The following is a 17,769-nucleotide window of genomic DNA, read 5'->3' on the forward strand; positions in this document are numbered from 1 at the left end:
CATGCAGGATTGTTTTTGGGCAGGAAGAGGCACCTTTGTGCACACAAACAATCCTGAGAGGGGTATTCCTCTTTCTCTGTGTGCTGCAGAATCCAGCACACAGAGAAATAGGAACTAACACAGAGAAATAAAGGTATTCTCCTCTTTACGCCTCTCCTGGGAAGGCGTATATCTTTTTGGCACATACCCAGGTCTCTCAGTTCTGGTAAATCTGGGAACATGTCAAAAACTATAGGAGCTGCATGGGAACACCCACGAAATGCCCATTGAATGCCTTCCCAGTGCTGAATAAGGCAACAAAGTAATTTGTGCCTCATTGCCTTACTCATGATTTATGAGGCTACTCAAAGCCACGCAGGGTGACTGTGCTGTGCGTGGCTTCACAAATCTTTATGAGCCCTGTGTCGCGCATGTACCACTTTATGTGATGCACTGGTGACCCTGGGTTTCCATAAATAAGCCCCATGGGTTCCTGTTGCAGGCTTTCTCTTGGTTCTTGGTGTTCAATTATCAGCTGCATCACCTTTGTTCAAACTTTGTAATAGAAAGAGAAATTTAAAAAAACAAAAAAACTTAGCTCTGACGCAAAAAGACATGATAATTACACTTGCACTATTTTTGCATCTTGTCAGAAATGGGTGTTGCAAAAAGAGTTTGCTCTATTCCACAGAAAGATTTTGGTATAAAGAATTTAGAAAACGGCTATTCAAACCGCGTGCCACGCATGCGTTGCTTATCAATGACTTTAAGTTATAAACATTTTTAATATATGTACGGCTATCCATAAATAGCCCGTTTTCTAAAGTAAAGCAAAGTGAGGTTCCACTATGTTTATTATATATGTATTAAAAATGGATCATGATGATATTACTCCAAGGATCATATTTCATATTTGAAAAGTGGAGGAAATTGATTGCATTTCGTTTAACGTAAAAACCGTACATTTTATGAATTTAGTTTTCTCAATATTCGTCCTTGGGGTAGACCATTAGAACAACTTCGTATCGCAGTAGCAGAAAAATTCATTTGGATTGCGTTTTTTGTGCCGTAGTTGAAAGTTTCTGTGATATGTCCCCAGGAGTCAAATTTACCGTTTCGCAAGGTCATTTAAACCTACTTTCAACCAGACTGAACACAGTATGGAAGTACAGATCGACTGCTTATGAACACAAAAACCTAAATTGGGCACAATATGACACACTATTAGCTATCATGGCAGGGTAAAAAGAAGTGTCACCTCTGCTTCCCATCTAAAAGCAAGATGTGATTGAACACATCAATACTCAGGTCAAAGTGCCAGATAACACAGCGTGTCACCTATTGTCACGTTTAGAGCATTATTAGCAGCCCTTTAGAGCACACGCATGGCAATAAAATTCCCAAGAACTGAGCAAATCAACAAAGCCCACCCATGAGCAAGGCGCTTGGCCGCAATCAAACGGCTCCAAAAATGAAACTAGCATGGACTAAGGCAATAGAATTGGTCTTGACAGGGTGCTGCAGCAGTAAAACCATTTTCAGTTTTTTATTGCATTAATATGGCACAAAATGAAAAAGGCAATATGCTGCCACCTAAACATGGTTGCTATATGCTTGCTAGTGATATTTCTTTTAAATAATGATTGTTTTAGTTGTGTTTGCCTTTTTATTATTCTTAGTGATGGAGACAGGGATAGATAACCAACCAAGCAAGCACTCTCTTTGCTGACAGCTACTTTGCAATGAAGCCAAATCAGAAAATCAACTTTAAAGCCACGGGAAAGAAATCAGCAAGTAACTGGATACCCAAAGTGCAGCAAAATAAATGGAGATTTTAATTCATTTAAAATTAAAATGCATGTTGTGAATGAGGTTTATCAGTGAAGAGAAAGGAACTAATTTGAGATGAATAGGAACATTGTGCAAATGCTTTATGAAGCCACTGAGAATGAAGATAGCCAATTGGTAAAGTTGGCCGACCCATTGCCCCATGCTGTATGCTGTAGTGGGCTGAAGCACAATGTGCAAGACAATTAAACAAACAATGGAATACAATTTCTGGCCAAAAGCCCCTCAATGTATATTAAATGAGAAAGGCAAGAACTAAAAAGTGAATGTTATCTGCCCAATAGGCACTGACACTAAACGATTTTCTTTTAATGAAGAAAACTGTGGAAAAAATATATTAAACAATCAACACATTTTTACACAAATGGAGACATATGAAATAGGAATATCAAGCCATTAATTTATAAATCTGCCTGCTTAGGGCCTCTATATTAGACTGGAGGAATTGTATGTGGAGGTTCTGAAGGGCCAATATTGCCAGAATCTTGCATCCGTCATGCACAGTCTTGTCATCAATGATGTCATTTCAGATGTTGCAGTCATGCTATTGGGAGTCCAAAGTTCCCTGCAGCAGACATTTTTTAGGTGCCTGAGTAATAAAAAAGAGTTAGCATCATCCACAAGTTCAATTTACTGCTCAGCCTATTTGGCTACACAATGAGGACCCAAATGTTGCTAAATGGAATTAGGTGTAGATTTATTACAAATTCAAGGGCAAGCTGATGTACTCTAATCTCAAGAATACATTGCAAAAATACAGAATTACTATTTGCAGATCAAATTGTCTGACAAAGTTAAGTCTCAATAACATGAAGAATACAATAAATCCAGTAATAGCAATGCAGAAAAAAAGAAATAAGATTTGATGATCAGAATAGGATTTCCGATCCACTTGCCTCGGCATGAGTACATTTAAATTATCTAACTATACCTAAGTTACAGAGTATGACTTGGGACACCCTCATTTTATCCAATAATGCAGGAAGGTGCCAGCATTATAGAGAACTTCTGTAGAATCATAGTTATTGTATAGCATAAAGCAACAAAGTGGAGAAATAGCAAAGAGGTGTGTACCCCTTGAAGTCTAAAAAGACACTGCCTAAAGTGTGAGCACTAATTAAAACTCCACAGAACATTTGATAAACTCACATCACCTGTCTCATTGTGTTCCACCTTCTCACGGCAAAACATGGCAACTAAATTTTCACTTTTTAAACAATTTATCTTGTGTGTCCTAGTGCCCACCTAGAAGAGCAAGATAATTTTTTGTGGGAGCCACAAAGGGGAGCCCCAGGGCTCCTATGCCGCAGGTGGCTCCCCTTACAACACACATCATGGATGCTGGTAGGAGCCAGCAATTAAAAAAATATATATAACATGGGGAGGGGGAACGGCTCCCCTCCCTGCGCCTTTAGGGCCCTGGGGTCCCTATCCCTGGAGCCCCAAAGTACCCTTTCCTGAGCCTCTATGCGCCCCGGAGACCCCATCCCTCTGGTCATTTTCTTTAAATAGGGTGAGGGAGGAGCACAGCCCCCTCCATGAGACGATAGCACTGCAGGGACCACATCTCCTGAGGCCAAAACATATATTTAAAGAGGAAGGAGGCATGCAGGCCTCCTCCTAGCCAGAAGTGGCCTCTGGAACCTTATTCCCTTGGCCCTCACATATATTTAAAGGGAGGGGCCTGCTGCCACCTACCCCAAGCCAATAGTGACCCCTTGGACCCAATGTTGTCTTATGTAGGTGTCCACCTGGGGCATCCATGAGACAGTATGTTGGGACTGCGAGGGCAGCCCCCGGGACCCTGTGGCACTGCCAGAATCCCACATGCACCAATCAAGGTGCATCAGGAGCTGCCATTGCTCCCGCCTGGCTGGAGCAGATATTTTTAATTGCTCCCGCCGGGAGACTAACAATCTGAGTTTTCCTGCTCGTAAGAGTTGAGAAAGGGAAACAAATGCCTGCTCCCACCTAGTGGGAAAATTTTTAAAGATCGCGCCTGCAGATCTGGGAGGGTGTCTGCACACTCTCCTCCCCTGTAATAGTAATGCCTACACCAGGGGATGGGGTCCCCGGGTCCTCTACAGATTCCTGGAGGACGCCCACATACTCCCTCCCCTTTAATTTTAATTGTGGACCCCAGGGCTGAAAAAAGCCTAGGGAGTAGGGCCCTTTGCATGCATCCTTCCCCAAATATTGCATTATATTAACCCCTGCAACCTGGCAGGTTTCATTTAAAGGTTGAAAAATTGGAGGCCTCCATTTTGGGGGTTTTCCGTGATCCAGCTGGAGTTATGCGAGATTGCAGAAAAAAACTGATTTATTTTAATTTTGACCCTGTGTGGTCCATAAGACTTTTGGTATTCACAGAAGTCATTTAGGAGTCCTAAAGTTAGGACTCCTAACTTCTGTGAATACCGAAATGAGTAAGAGCCTTCTGTGAATACCAAAATGAGTAATAGCCTTCTGTGAATACCACAATGGTAGTAAGTTTAGGATTTTGTCTTAAGTTAGTTCTGTGAATCGGGCCCTGAGTGCCTATATAGGTCTATGAGAGGGTGTGTTAGGGGGTTCTCTGCATCTCTGAGTGGATGTGTGAGTGACTGTATGGGTGTGTGAGTGACTATATGGGTGTGTGAATTATTTTTAAAATTAGGGAATGGATCTATGGAGCCGTCGTGGACTCATGGAGGGGGCCGTGCTGTGTGCCACAGTGAATCCATGAATCCTCACATCCCCCCATAAAGAATTGTGCAATCTCTTGCCCATGAGGGGTCCCTCACGGACCCCTGAATCAGTCCCATTGGGTCAGGGTGCCTCTACCCTGACCCATTTTATTAGTTTTAAGTTTTATTTTTCCATTTTGGGAACCAAGAACTGATATACCAAATTGTGGCTGCTACTTTCCTCTCACATTGTGGCCAGACAATCATGGCATTGCTGTTGGCACGTGGATCCAATGATCCACCATGATGGATCCATGGATCCACCATGATGGATCCACACTGGATCGAATCTCTAGATATACATAAATCTTTTTTTTGTTCATAACTCCAAAACTACCAAACAGATGTACACCCAATTACAAAAAGCACTCTTACTGGAGCAAGGTCTAGCTTTCTGCCAAATTTGGTGTAATTTTGTTCAGCGGTTCAGGCTGTAGTTGTTTTTAAAATCCCTATTGGCAATTGCATTGAGAAAACACATTTAGGGACTCCCCTTTTTCTCCGTCCCCACTTGATGGATCATCAGCAGCAATCAAGTTAATACAATAAAATACTATATAATACAAAAAAACAATACAAAAAAATAATATTACACTGTGATGACTGTCGTTTTAGTTAAACAGGAGTTTCCATAGGAAAGACATTTCATTTTTTATATTTTTCTTCATACCTTTGATTCCATTTGGCAACCTGCACAACACATTAAAAAAAAATCATACTCTTTAAACGGTTCATGAAAAGCTTTGCACGTATCTGTCAAGTGGCGCCCAACAAGAAGGTGCGGGGCCCAAAATTGTGATTTGCCATAGGAAACATTGTAATCGGATACAGAAAAAAGCAGCTGGACAGAATTACACCAAATTTATTAAAAAATACTACTTTACTCTAAAAGCATACTATTTGTTATGTGTTGTAAATTCATTGGGGTGGCATGAAGGGTTCATACAACACTGGTAAAATGTTAGAGATATCTGGAACCTTAATGTCCAGATATGCTCTTATTGTCCCATTCAAAGTAGATGGATGGATACTGATATGGCTAGCCAGAACATGATAAATATGTTGTGGCAGCCATTACACTCCTCCTGGGAAAAATAATGAAAAGTCACCAAGGGCCAGGCTGGGCAACCCCTGACCCCCTGGGCCATGTTGTGGGCAGGAGCCCTGGAGAGATCTCTCTTGTTGGCTAGAGAAGACCACCAGGAGCAAAAGGACACTAAAAGCATCGGAAACAGCCCCCTGAGAGCCAAGAAAATGCTGAAGAACATCAGTGCCCCTGGGCAAATGACCGGAACCAGGTGCAAGCAGCGCCTTCCCATGTTTCCTATAAAATGTCCCTGGCAGACCCATCTAGCTGGGGACCAAAGCAAAAGAAAAAAGTCTGACGAGTAGTCTGATGGTGCGCATGTGTCTCCCCTATGGTGTTATCAGATGCCTATGAGTGCGCCCATATTTTCAGGAGCAGATGACAAGGCATAACCTGAAACATCAGGAACAGGTTGAGCAACACTACAGTGATTCTAACCTGTCCCTGGGAGTTCTATCTCGCTGGGGACATATAGCTCAGCCTTAAGGCACCTGGGTTAGCCCAAACCCTAGGATTGTGGCTTCTTGCTTCACCCGCACCTCTATGCCTGTGTTTCCGGAAGGGTGGGTGAACCCGATCAGCTGTTGTCACTAATGTGAAATGCAGTTGGGAGAAGTGAGACCTGATGGCTTCCTTTTCCCAGCCCTGTGGGATTAAGACACCCTTAAAAATCTGAAAAAAGAAAAGGAAAAAGCACTTGAATTACATAATTGAGGAAATCACTGATGTAATCATTGATGACGTCATTGATGATATCTCAAGAGACAGCATTTAATGGAATACATTCCAAATTTTGAGTTAAATATTACATGGTATTTCAACCAATTACCATATGACCCTTACACCTGGCACAATAGTAGGGGGGCGTGGCCATCCGCCGAGCATGGAGGCCGCACTCTAGCAGAGTTCCTGGCTGGGACCCAGAAAATCCTGCCTTTCACAGCGGACCCTGGGGGCATTTCTACCAGAATCTCCCCCCCCCCCCCTTGATGCAAAGGCAGCGGGGCTCAATCAATCACCAAAACGTCTCTGTGACTTCTGAGAGATGCTGAGAAGGCCCGACACCGAGCTACGTGGCCTGATGAGGCTACAGTGCGAGGCCTTTCGAGAGACGGTGCCTGATGGCTTCTTATCGAATAAAGCAGAGTTCTGCCCGGAGCCTTAATGGAGACGAGCCGCTGTGGGCTGGTGAATTGCCCTGAGGTGCGTAATATCTTTCCGACGGCGGGAGCGGGACCCAGTGAGGTCGGGAGTCCCGAGCACTGCACCATATTGCTGTGAGAACTGTGATGCGCTTTTTCCCCATTACATACAGAACTGTTTCTGGAGCCCTTCGTCTTCACAAACCTTTCTGGAGGGACCTTTCCCTGCTTTCTTTACTGTTCTGTAATACGCTATCTCTATAAGGGCCTGCCTGCACACCGGCGGTGCGCCGCCATTTCAGAGTAACCTAACTGCTTCATTGGGTCCCTCGGCTGGGACGTGCTCCATGCTTCCTTGCGGATGATGAGGTTTGTGGACCTGAACTCTTTACCCATCGTGGGGGCCGGCCAGCTCCTTTTCTTTCCCTTCAGAGCCTGCCCGGCGCTTGCGGGACGCCGGACAAGTAGAACGAGACTTCCGCTGAGATACCGGCATTGTGGTGCAGGGGGGAGCTGATCATTCTACGAGAGGGCCTAGTTACACCCACAGCCTGATTGTCTTCCCAGCCCTATTATTCTGGCAGCCAGGGTCTGGTACGCTTGGGTTGCACGTATGGTTGGCATGGCACGATCGAGGATACAGTGCAATACCTGTTCACTGTCATCATACAGTGCCTGCAGAGGCTAAGTCCTTATACTTTGTGAGAACTGGCAGAGTGGGCATTCCTCTTGTTCCGGATCCACAGCTTCTGTGTGTACACTGGATAACCTGATATAATTACGTGGGTGTCCCCCTGGATGGCCTGAAAGGTGCGCACGTCTGGTAGTCACCAAATCGTCTGCCTTGTGCACTGCGCTGGGTGAATGGACTGTCTGCTGCAGGGCGGTGCCCCCCTGTGAATTTTGCAGCCTAGTAGCATCTATCCTGGTTTTAATGCAACTATTAGCAAGGGGCCCTGTAGTCAGGAATGCAGAGACTGTGCTATTGACTATATGCTTCGCATTGGTACCACCCTATGGTCAAGGTCCGATTGTTCGCTTGTTGCGCAACGTAAGTGTGTCTCAATTGCCCCGTTGTTCCATTTGCGGGGGCGGGCTGGCGCACTGGCTACACCCGCTGGACCCCAGATCCGTCTTATTATATTCCAGAGGTCTGGACTGATAAAGGTACCTGGCCCGCGGCCTATCACCCTCCTGTGGCCACAGACACACTCTAGCTTGGCCTGTAGACACAACTAAACCGGCCTCTGCGTCCCGCGACAGAAATTGGGCGGCACCTCTTTCTCATAAGTATTGTACCACAGCATCATAATGGGGCACACAAAAGGGAGGCAGTCTGATATGCCTACCACAGAAATGCCTTTCCAGGGAGACTCTGACCCTGCCTCCCAGGCGTCCTCAATCAGTTGCGTTCCGCCAATGGCCTTAACACCTCCTCCTGATAAGCTGGATCAAATACTTCAGGAGATCAGGGAATCGCGTCAAGCTATTGAACACCAAGCGGATACTCTTACCACTAGTCTTACCCTTCTGCGTGCAGACCACACAAAACTCTCTGATACGGTCAAAGAACACACACAATCCCTAATAGACCTCACACCACAAAAAAAAGAACATTCCGACAAGCTGTCGCAAATGCAAAAGCAATTGACCACTCTGCTTGACAGAGTCGAGGAAGTAAGAGTCAAATGCAATAATCTTCGTATTAGTGGAATGCCGGAACATTCAGAAGGTCCCAATGCAACCCAATTTGTAGAAAAATGGCAAAAGAGCATGTAGCCCCAGAAGGTCTCTCCACCTTTTTCTGTGTAGAACGGGCACACCGGATCCCTAGGGGCAGGCCAATAGCAGGGAGGCTGCCAGAACCACTTATTGCCCGTATCCTTAATTATAGAGACCATGATCATCTATTGCAAAAAGCCAGTGAAAACACCCCTATTCAGTATGAAAATATCAGGATCTCTCTTTATCCAGAGTATACTATCCAAGTACAACGTCAAAGAGCTTACTATCAACCACTTAAGCAGAAACTCCAGGCCCTTAACCTGAAATATGCTCTGTTATTCCCGGCGTGACTAAAAATTCTGCATAATCAGGAGGCTCACTTTTTAGAATGCCCTGAAGAGGCAAATGACTGGCTAAAGTCCAACCTGCCCTCCCAGCTGCTGGATAAGATAGACCAGCAACTACGACATGCTCAAACACAACCAGCCAAACCTGGGTCCTGTCACACCACATCAACAAAAACACTGACTGCCAAAAAACCCACACCGGCGCAGGCCCTCCTATCGCTATCTCCTATCGCTATTAGCGATTTCGCAATTAGCGAAATCGCTAATACCGAAGTCGCTTTTTGATGCATCCTGATGACATCACAACCAGGAAGTGAGCAGCACCAGCCTCATTTCCAGTGCACAGTGTCAGGGAGAGGAGGGAGCTGGCTCTGGGAGCAGAACAGGAGTGTGACAGAGACAGAAGAAAAACTTGTGATATCAAATGGAAGCCTCACAAACAGCAGAGGAGAGCCAAACAGGCAGGAAACGCAAAATTAAATTTGCAGAAAAAGAAATTGACACCCTCATTGAGGGAGTAGTCCACAGCCATGACAAGCTGTTTGGAAAGGCATCATTGAAAGTGGCAGAGCAGGAGAAAAGGAAAATCTGGCTCCGGATCCAAAACAGGGTCAATGCCATTGGGGTGACACACCGCACCATTGAAGAACTCAAAAAACGATGGTACGACTTGCGCAGTCGGGCTAAGGTGCGCATAGCTGACCGCCTGAAGGAGGCAAAGAAGACAGGAGGGGGAACACCAACAGACACTGGGAACACTCCCATGGAGGACTTGATTGAATCCACCATCCAGCCAGAAGCTGTTGTTGGTGTGACCCAGCTGGACACGTCCGGAGCAGCAAACACATCTGAAGGTAAGATGAATGTATGTTTTCTTAGTGTTACAAAATGTAAAGGTAGAACTCGACCACAGCACAGCCCAAGTGCAGACCCTGAACATCCAGTACACAATGCATTCAGTAGGTGAGGGGCATTATGGGAGATGTAGTCAGGTCAAGCAGTTAAAATGTCAAATCTCAGAGTAACAACCCAAAAAAGCTTAATAGAGTATAAAATCATTTACAAAGGCAGAAATTTATTACTGTGCAATTAATATCACAGACATGAAATAATACAGTGTTGCACTGTTTCACCTCACAGATGCACAACGTGTAGAAGATGTGGATAGCGATTCCCCAGACATGCAGGACACCAGCGCAGGTGAACAGATGGACACACCTGTGGTGCAAATAAATCCCTCACGTCCAACAAAGTCACGCAGGGCTACTGTTCCATCCCTAGTCACCATGGAGTGTGAAGATGATGAGGCTGATGCAACACCAGGTGGCAGCCATGGCCAGACAACTTCCATCACACAAACACAACCACAGGTCCCCAGAACTAATCACAGAGCCCGGCGTAGGAGAGGAAGAGCACTCAGGACACAGCAGGAGGAGCAACCAAGTGATGTCTGGGGTGGTCTTGAGGGACAGATGCTCCGTATGCAGCGCCTGCAGACAAAAAACACACGATTAGTACAATTGCAAGTTGGCAAGATGGCTAGCAACATAGCAGTACTGTCAGAAAGTGTGCAGCAACTGAGCAAGGTGATGCATGAGGGAAATGTATCCCAGAAGAGACAGCATCGTCAACTAATGCTGCAATTGAAAATGTTTGCTAAATCAAACAATAGATTGGCCACGACAACTGCACTGCTGGCACGTAGGTCTGTGACCATGCAAACTGAAATGTGCCATTGGAGCGGCGATGTGGCTAAAGCACTGGACCAGGTCACCAATGCAGTTGATTTGCTAAATGCTTCCACAATTGCGGCCAACAATTCCACGCCCGAAGAGGGTAGTGAGGGTGGCTCAAGCCTAAGTAGTGTGGCAGTTCCAGTCCGCACTGCAGGAAGACGCAACACACGCAGCAGTACCCCCGCCGCTTCCAACATAACGGATGACAATGCTGGGTCTGACAGGCGTCTGGGTGTTCGTGGGAAAAAGCGCTAGACTGGCATGTACAAGTGCATTCCACTATGGTGACGTAACCATTTATTTGGATTTGACTTTTCACAGAGTGACAAGTGAATTGACATTTGCAAACCACTTATGTCCATTGCACTGGTCAGATTACAAGTGTGCTTGAACACTCATGGCAATTTTATTTAATTAAAGAATACTCTCATAGCAATAGTCAGTTTCTGTGTCATCATTACTCACCTCAGACATAATTTTGTGTGATGTCAAATCTTCTCCTACGCCCTTCTGCTGCGCCTGCCCCTTGTGCTGCATGGTGTTGTGGCACTTGCTGGTTCCCATCCTCCGAATCGCTGTCAGACACCTCGATGTCCATTCCTCCCCTTGTCGCTATGTTGTGCAGCATGGCACATGCCGCTACTATCTTGCAGCATTGTTCAGGGTTGTACTTCAGTGCTCCACCGGTCTTATGTAGACATCTGAATCGGCTCTTCAACAGCCCAAATGTGCGCTCTATGATGTTCCTTGTCGAAATATGTGCTGCATTGTACCTCTGTTGATTGGCAGTTGTGGGATTGAGGTAAGGCGTCATTAGGTAATTACGCAAGGCGTATGCGCTGTCACCTACATGTAATGGAGCAAAGAGTCAGTGGCAGCTTCACATTGACATACGTACAATGACAGTGATAAACTATAACACATATTTACCAAGCAGATGTCCCTCTCCAAATTCTCCCCTGACAAGACGGGTGTGTATGCCACTTTGCCTGAAGATATAAGAGTCATGTGCACTCCCTGGAAATTGCGCAACAATGTCAGTGATAATGTTTTTGGCATTGCAAACAACCTGAATATTGAGGGAATGGTAAGATTTCCTATTTCTATATATATATTCCTGTGTTGCAGGGGGACATATTGCAACGTGGGTGCAATCAATACAACCCAAAACATGTGGGAAACGAGCTATCTGGTAGAACTCCTGTTTGGTTTTTGCAAGGTCAAGCGCGGTGGTAGGGAACTTGATATGAGACCCGATCACGGCCATCATGGCATCAAGGAATGCTTTCAATATTCTTGAAAGTGCGCTTTGTGACACACCTCCCGCAACAGCAATGACCCCCTGAAAACTGCCTGACGCCAGAAGGTGTAGGCAACATAGGACCTGCACATGCGTTGGGATGGCATTGGTCCTACGTGTCTGTCGTTGCATTATGGGGTCCAATTCATTGATTAGGTCATGGATCATTGCTGCATTGAGCCTATACTTGTCGTATATCTCATCCTCTTGCTGGCCTAGCAAAGTTATGCGGACTCTGAAGATGCGCTCATTCATTCGCCTCTGTCTCTGTGCGGCAGCCTGCAGCCTCATCCTCCTCGCCATCAGGTAAATCCCTGCCATTGTGAACAGTGCTGGCTCATTCTGGGTGTGTTTAATTGGTTTTCAGTTGGTTTTCACCTGTCTGTGATTTGCACTCATGATTACCACCTGGTTGTGATCCTTCTTATTTAGCGATCGCTAATTTGCGATTTTCATGGAAATCGCTATTTGCGATTTGTCATGCATACATTTTGCGATTCGTTGTTTGCGATTCGGTAATTGGGACACGCTAATACCGATTCGCTATTTGATTCGCAGAATGTTTTGCGATTCCTTATATTTGCGAAAAAATGGATTTTCGCAAATATACAGTTGATGCATTTCAACACTGACTTTTGCGATCGCAAACGGCCTATTTTTGCGATTCGCACCCTTTGCGATCGCAAAAAGGTTTGATGCATGTGCCTGTATAATATTTCATACTAGTAATTCCACAGATACTATAAAAGCATGCATTATGGTGGATTACATTGAGCAGATCTTATTTACAAAAATCGTGCTCCATCATAGGTATTGCTTTAATGTGAGCTCTGCACTGTCAAATGCCACCAAAATGTAGATTTTGGAATTTACCTCACCAAATTATGCATATCTCTAGATTTTCTTAGAATTTTTGACACACAAAATGATACCTTCTGAGGATATAACTTTAATGCATTCTGTGATTATGGGGTGTGGTAAACTCTGGCAAACTTCATTATGCCCCTCACCCCACAAGTGGAGTAGGAGCAATTTACTGGGTGAATTGTAATGAGGGCAAAAGCTCTCATTTTGAGTAGATGGTTAGATTCTGTTCTTTAGGCAAACAGAAGTCTGTGCAGGGATCAGAATACTGAGCGGAGCACTAATTATCTTTACTGTCTCCAGGTGAAAAGAAAATCATGCAGATGGTGTGATAAGTTATGAATTCAGAAACAATGCCTAATTTCCAGGGCCAAAGTTGGAATAGAAGGTATTCACCTCACCCGGCAAATACTTCACCCAGTGGTATTGATAGTTAGCTGTTTTGAGTATCTCAAAATAAGGCCATAATTGAATGGGGATTTTAAGGACACAAGATCCATCATAAGTGATCCATTACAACAAATAACTCATAACAATTTCCTAAAGTAGTGGTCAATTCTATGACAAGGTCAAACCACAGTGACATTGATGAGGTGAGAAGGGGAGACTGACCTCATAACCAGCAATCAAAGATTACCATCCTGCTGGTGGCATGCACTGAGGTGATGAAATGTCACTTCACACAGAGTGAATTCGCCCTTGCGCCAATCATTCTAACAGTTATGGACAGAAGAATTATTTGTATCCAATAATTGTGTGGAACAGGGTAAATACATACCATTACCCCATGTGTGGCGTGTTAAATTCCTCCTATTTTGTGTTTCAACTTGAAAATGAGGCATAACAAACAGAATTGGTATTTAATGGTATGATGTTTGCTTGTTTTGTCTTTTCTTGCAAGATTCTTTTCCACAGAATAATTTCAGCATGTTTGTCTACCACAGGGATTTCAATTGAGGGCCTATGTGTGACCTCCAGAGGACGACAAGGCACTCAACGCGGAGCTAGCTATATTTGTCAAGGGCATTATCATATCAGATTTCAATTTCAGTAACATACATTTTCTTTGTTCATTTAGAACTAAGAAAATAAAGGCAAGGGCGATATTCACACACAAGGTATTATGCTGCCTCTTCATAGTCGGAAACGCTCCTCCGTGAATAATTTGTTTTGCTTCCAATTTGCCACTTTGCATTTCTTTACTTCACATTAAAGTTTTATCATCTGTTTAATGCAAAATAGAAACTTGAAATAGCGTTCTCATAGGTTTCTGAATAATATGGATACATTTATTACTAATTTGAAAACATTTTATCTATACACAAGATAACAATGCTGTTTTAATGCATCCCCCTCCTGAAACCAGTAACTTTTGTGCTATCGTCGGGTTCTTCAAATGTATTTTTTTAAGTAGAGAGGACTGGAATATGCAACAGCTGTAGATTTAAGTTGTAGAAGCTAAGTTTTTACCCAAACAAAAAGTTGAATCTTCAATTAATTTTTTTCCTTGTCAACACTGCTCTGTAACTTTCTGTGCAGAATTCAGAGACAAAAGGGAGGACCCATGGCTCTGAGTCTTTGTGCTGATCTGGGCTTTAATCCTTTGGTAGTGGTGCTGTTTTGCTGGGCAAAACAGTGCTTGGCCTTGGCATAAAAGAAGACAACAATCGTTGTGCTGCCATGTAAAAGGTAGGACTCTTAAGTTTGGGCCCATATCCCAACTGCCTTTTGAGATCATAATCCTGGACCAAACAACTAAAACTCAACCTTATGTTTTTTTGTTGAATTTACCTAAATACTACATTTTTACAAGCGGACTTCCACCCCAAAAGGAGCACAGTAGTGGTCTTTATCCAGGATGATCTTCAGATGATCATGGATAGTGACAGCTCCAAAGCCCTAAACAGGGCACAAGTCCTAAAAAATGAAGTGGGGGGACTAACCTAGTTAATCAGTATGCAAGTGACATCACGGTGTGTGACATCACAGCACGTGACCTCACAGCGTGTGACATCACAGCAAGTGGCATCATAAGAAGTAACATCATATTTTAGGCCCTCACATATAAGTTTAGCAGGTCTATCATGAGTACATTGGAGCTCATTTCGAATATACATGGAAACCCTCCTGATTTAGGCAGAAGATTCACACTTGTAAGCTACACATAAAACAATGTTGCCTTTTGTCAGTGTAAACTTTCTCTACCCACAGTGTTTTGCAAGTAAAAAATAGTGATATTTAAATTATTTCAATGCCTCCTCAGGGGTAGTAAGCACGCTATAAATGCTATTTATTTAGAAAAGCTGCCTCTTTTTAGCATGTGTGAGGTGGTAGCCTTTGTTTCCCCTGGGCCGCGTTTGCATCTAGGTGTGAGGCTCCTGACTGCTGCCAGCCAGGAGACTCGAATAAAAGGAGACCTGATGACTCCTCAAATGCAGCCTTTGATATGGGCCCAGCAGGAGAATCAACTAGGAAACCCCCCTGCCCGCCTGAAAGTTGCTGCGGATCGAAAGCAGACGACAATGTTCAGGCACTGCTGAAAGTGTCCCGCTGTTTGAATATTACACTGAGACAAATTCAATATATTTTTCAGTGGGGCCCAACTTCTTGGCAGGGTGAACGGCGTCCACCCTGTGAAAATAGTGGGTGAACATCCGCGTGTACCCCCGACTTGTGCCCTGGCCCTAAATATGTTGAATCTATCACCTTCACTTCTCTTCACCCAAAGTTTTCCCACAATCTGGGAATATCCCATCAGTCCCTTTTGATAGCCATAGGTCTGAGCCATCCTCGGTTATTAGAAAATTAGGCATGTTGGTGGTCTCAGATCGCTCATTGTTGACAATAGGGTAGCAGGGTAAAATATCTAATCCGTACAGTTAAAAATGTGACATAGGTCACCGCCATTACCACATTTTCACAAAAGTTACAATGGTTAATTAGTAACTTCTCACTAAGCAAGATTGATTTTGGAAACAGTGTCTAGCTAAGCCTTGCTTTTAATCCATTAGGTCAGTTCCAGCTACTTCCAATGTGGTCATAATCCTGTTTAGTTTAAAAAAAAATATACCTCTAATGTGTTGACCTAGCTATGCAGTCTCCTCTGGCTTTGACTCTCTAATGGGATTACATTCACGATTTCTATGATCATGCTATTCTTTTTAGTGAGTACTTGAAAAAACATGATCTGACCATGGTCGGCATCCAAGCTTCCCATGAAAACTCCCATCTTTTGCACTTAGCAGCTTGGTAGCAGAGATTTTTCAGTTCAAGGAGCTAATTTCTGAAAGTCTCTGAGATGAGTTTAAAAAAGCTAAAGTACTATTGTAAGTAACTGGATTATTGGCAAAGAGGGGTGGAACCCCCCCCCACTCAAACAACAACCACAATTCTTGTTAGGGTGAATCACAACAATTGCTAAATTAACCTGTGCTTAGCCCTCTGATAGCTTGGCACAAAGCAGTCAAGCTACACTTAGAGACAATGTATAAAGTATTTTTGCAGCACTCAAACAGTAATACCATGAAAACGCAACACAAGAAAAATTCAAATGCAATTTGCCTGGTCACCCTGGTTGCAGCACAAAATGGTCGCTGCCAACCAGAGACACATTTCTACTCTTCTGCTGCTGAGCAATCGAGCAGGGAAAGGCAGAACAACAGGCATCCTGTCACAGGGAGGTGTGAACACCTCCCAGACAGGGTTTAGTGTATTGGGTCTGGGTGGGTGCACTTCCAAAGTGCCTTAAAGTCTGCACGAGGGGCACACTTCTTGTCCCTTGTGCTTAATCCAGCTCAAACCAGTTCTGGGAGCCATTGGCTCCTGCTCAGGCACAAAACTGGACAAAGGACATGGAAGTACCCTCCCCACTGTCCAAACCCTCCCCTGGGATGGTCCCCTGAATCTGCCCAACCCTCTCCCATGGGTATATAAGGGCTTACCTGGCTGTAGGACCCTAGATTCGACGGGGACAAACTTCTGACAAGAAACCACTGATCTTCGACCGTCTGGACACTCCGGACTTCGCTGGACTTCGACTGGGCCCGACTTCGCCTCCCTCTCCGTCCAAAGCATTGTCTGTGCCCGTGCACCCTACAGGGTCCATGCAGGACCTGTGGAGCATCAAAGACAAATGAAGGTATCTTCCTTGGGGTGAAGGAGTCACTCCCCTGCATTTGCAGGCACCGTAACACAAATGACCGGTCTGCTGATCCTGAGCTCCTGCGGACTCCGAAGACTCCAGCAACACAGGAGGTGGGTTCCTATATTTCTTGAGGTTGAGCTGCCCTCTCACCACATCTGAGGCCAGTATCCATTGTGGAGACCACATAACCCAAACCCTTGTTCACCGTGTACTTTTACAAGTGCATATGCTTGTTGGTGTTTCCCGAACAAGTGCATTGGGCTACGAATAGCCCCAACCTAGGGGGAAATTTCTTACAAAGGACTTTGGCATCTTTGCACTGAGTGCTCTGCAAGCTGTTGTTTTGTGAAATCGCTTGAGGTCATCTTGCGACTCCTGTGCCTCTTCCCTGTGAGACCACTTGAGGGCCAACTCTGCTTTTCCTGGGCTTCCCTGGTTGCTCCAGGCCTGCCCTGAGTCCCCTGGTCCTTGCTGGGCCAGAACATAACCTTCTTTGACCATCTTCGTGGGTTACGGCTGCCAAGGCTTGTTGTGCTTCCGCCGGACACCGACCCCTCAGCACTCGACATCCTTTGTGGGACAGCTCGTATCCAGCTCCTGGTCATACTCGATGTCTCCTGGTCCCCGTGGCTGCAAAGTCAAGGTCTCCATCACCACACCTGAGGCACCTGACATCAGTGGGCATTTGTCTCCCGAGCCCCTGGTCAATCCTGAGTGACCTAGTCTCTGCCCCCTCTGCTTTCAGGTACTCTTTGACAGGAATCCACCTTTGGATTCCAACTAACACTTTTCTTCTTTCCCACAGTGGCATTCCTGAAGTCCTCCATTGAGATCGACAGCGGTTTAGGACTCTTCTTCAGCCCTATGCACC

Source organism: Triturus cristatus, chromosome 6, assembly GCF_964204655.1.
Source record: "Triturus cristatus chromosome 6, aTriCri1.1, whole genome shotgun sequence".
Taxonomy (NCBI): domain Eukaryota; kingdom Metazoa; phylum Chordata; class Amphibia; order Caudata; family Salamandridae; genus Triturus; species Triturus cristatus.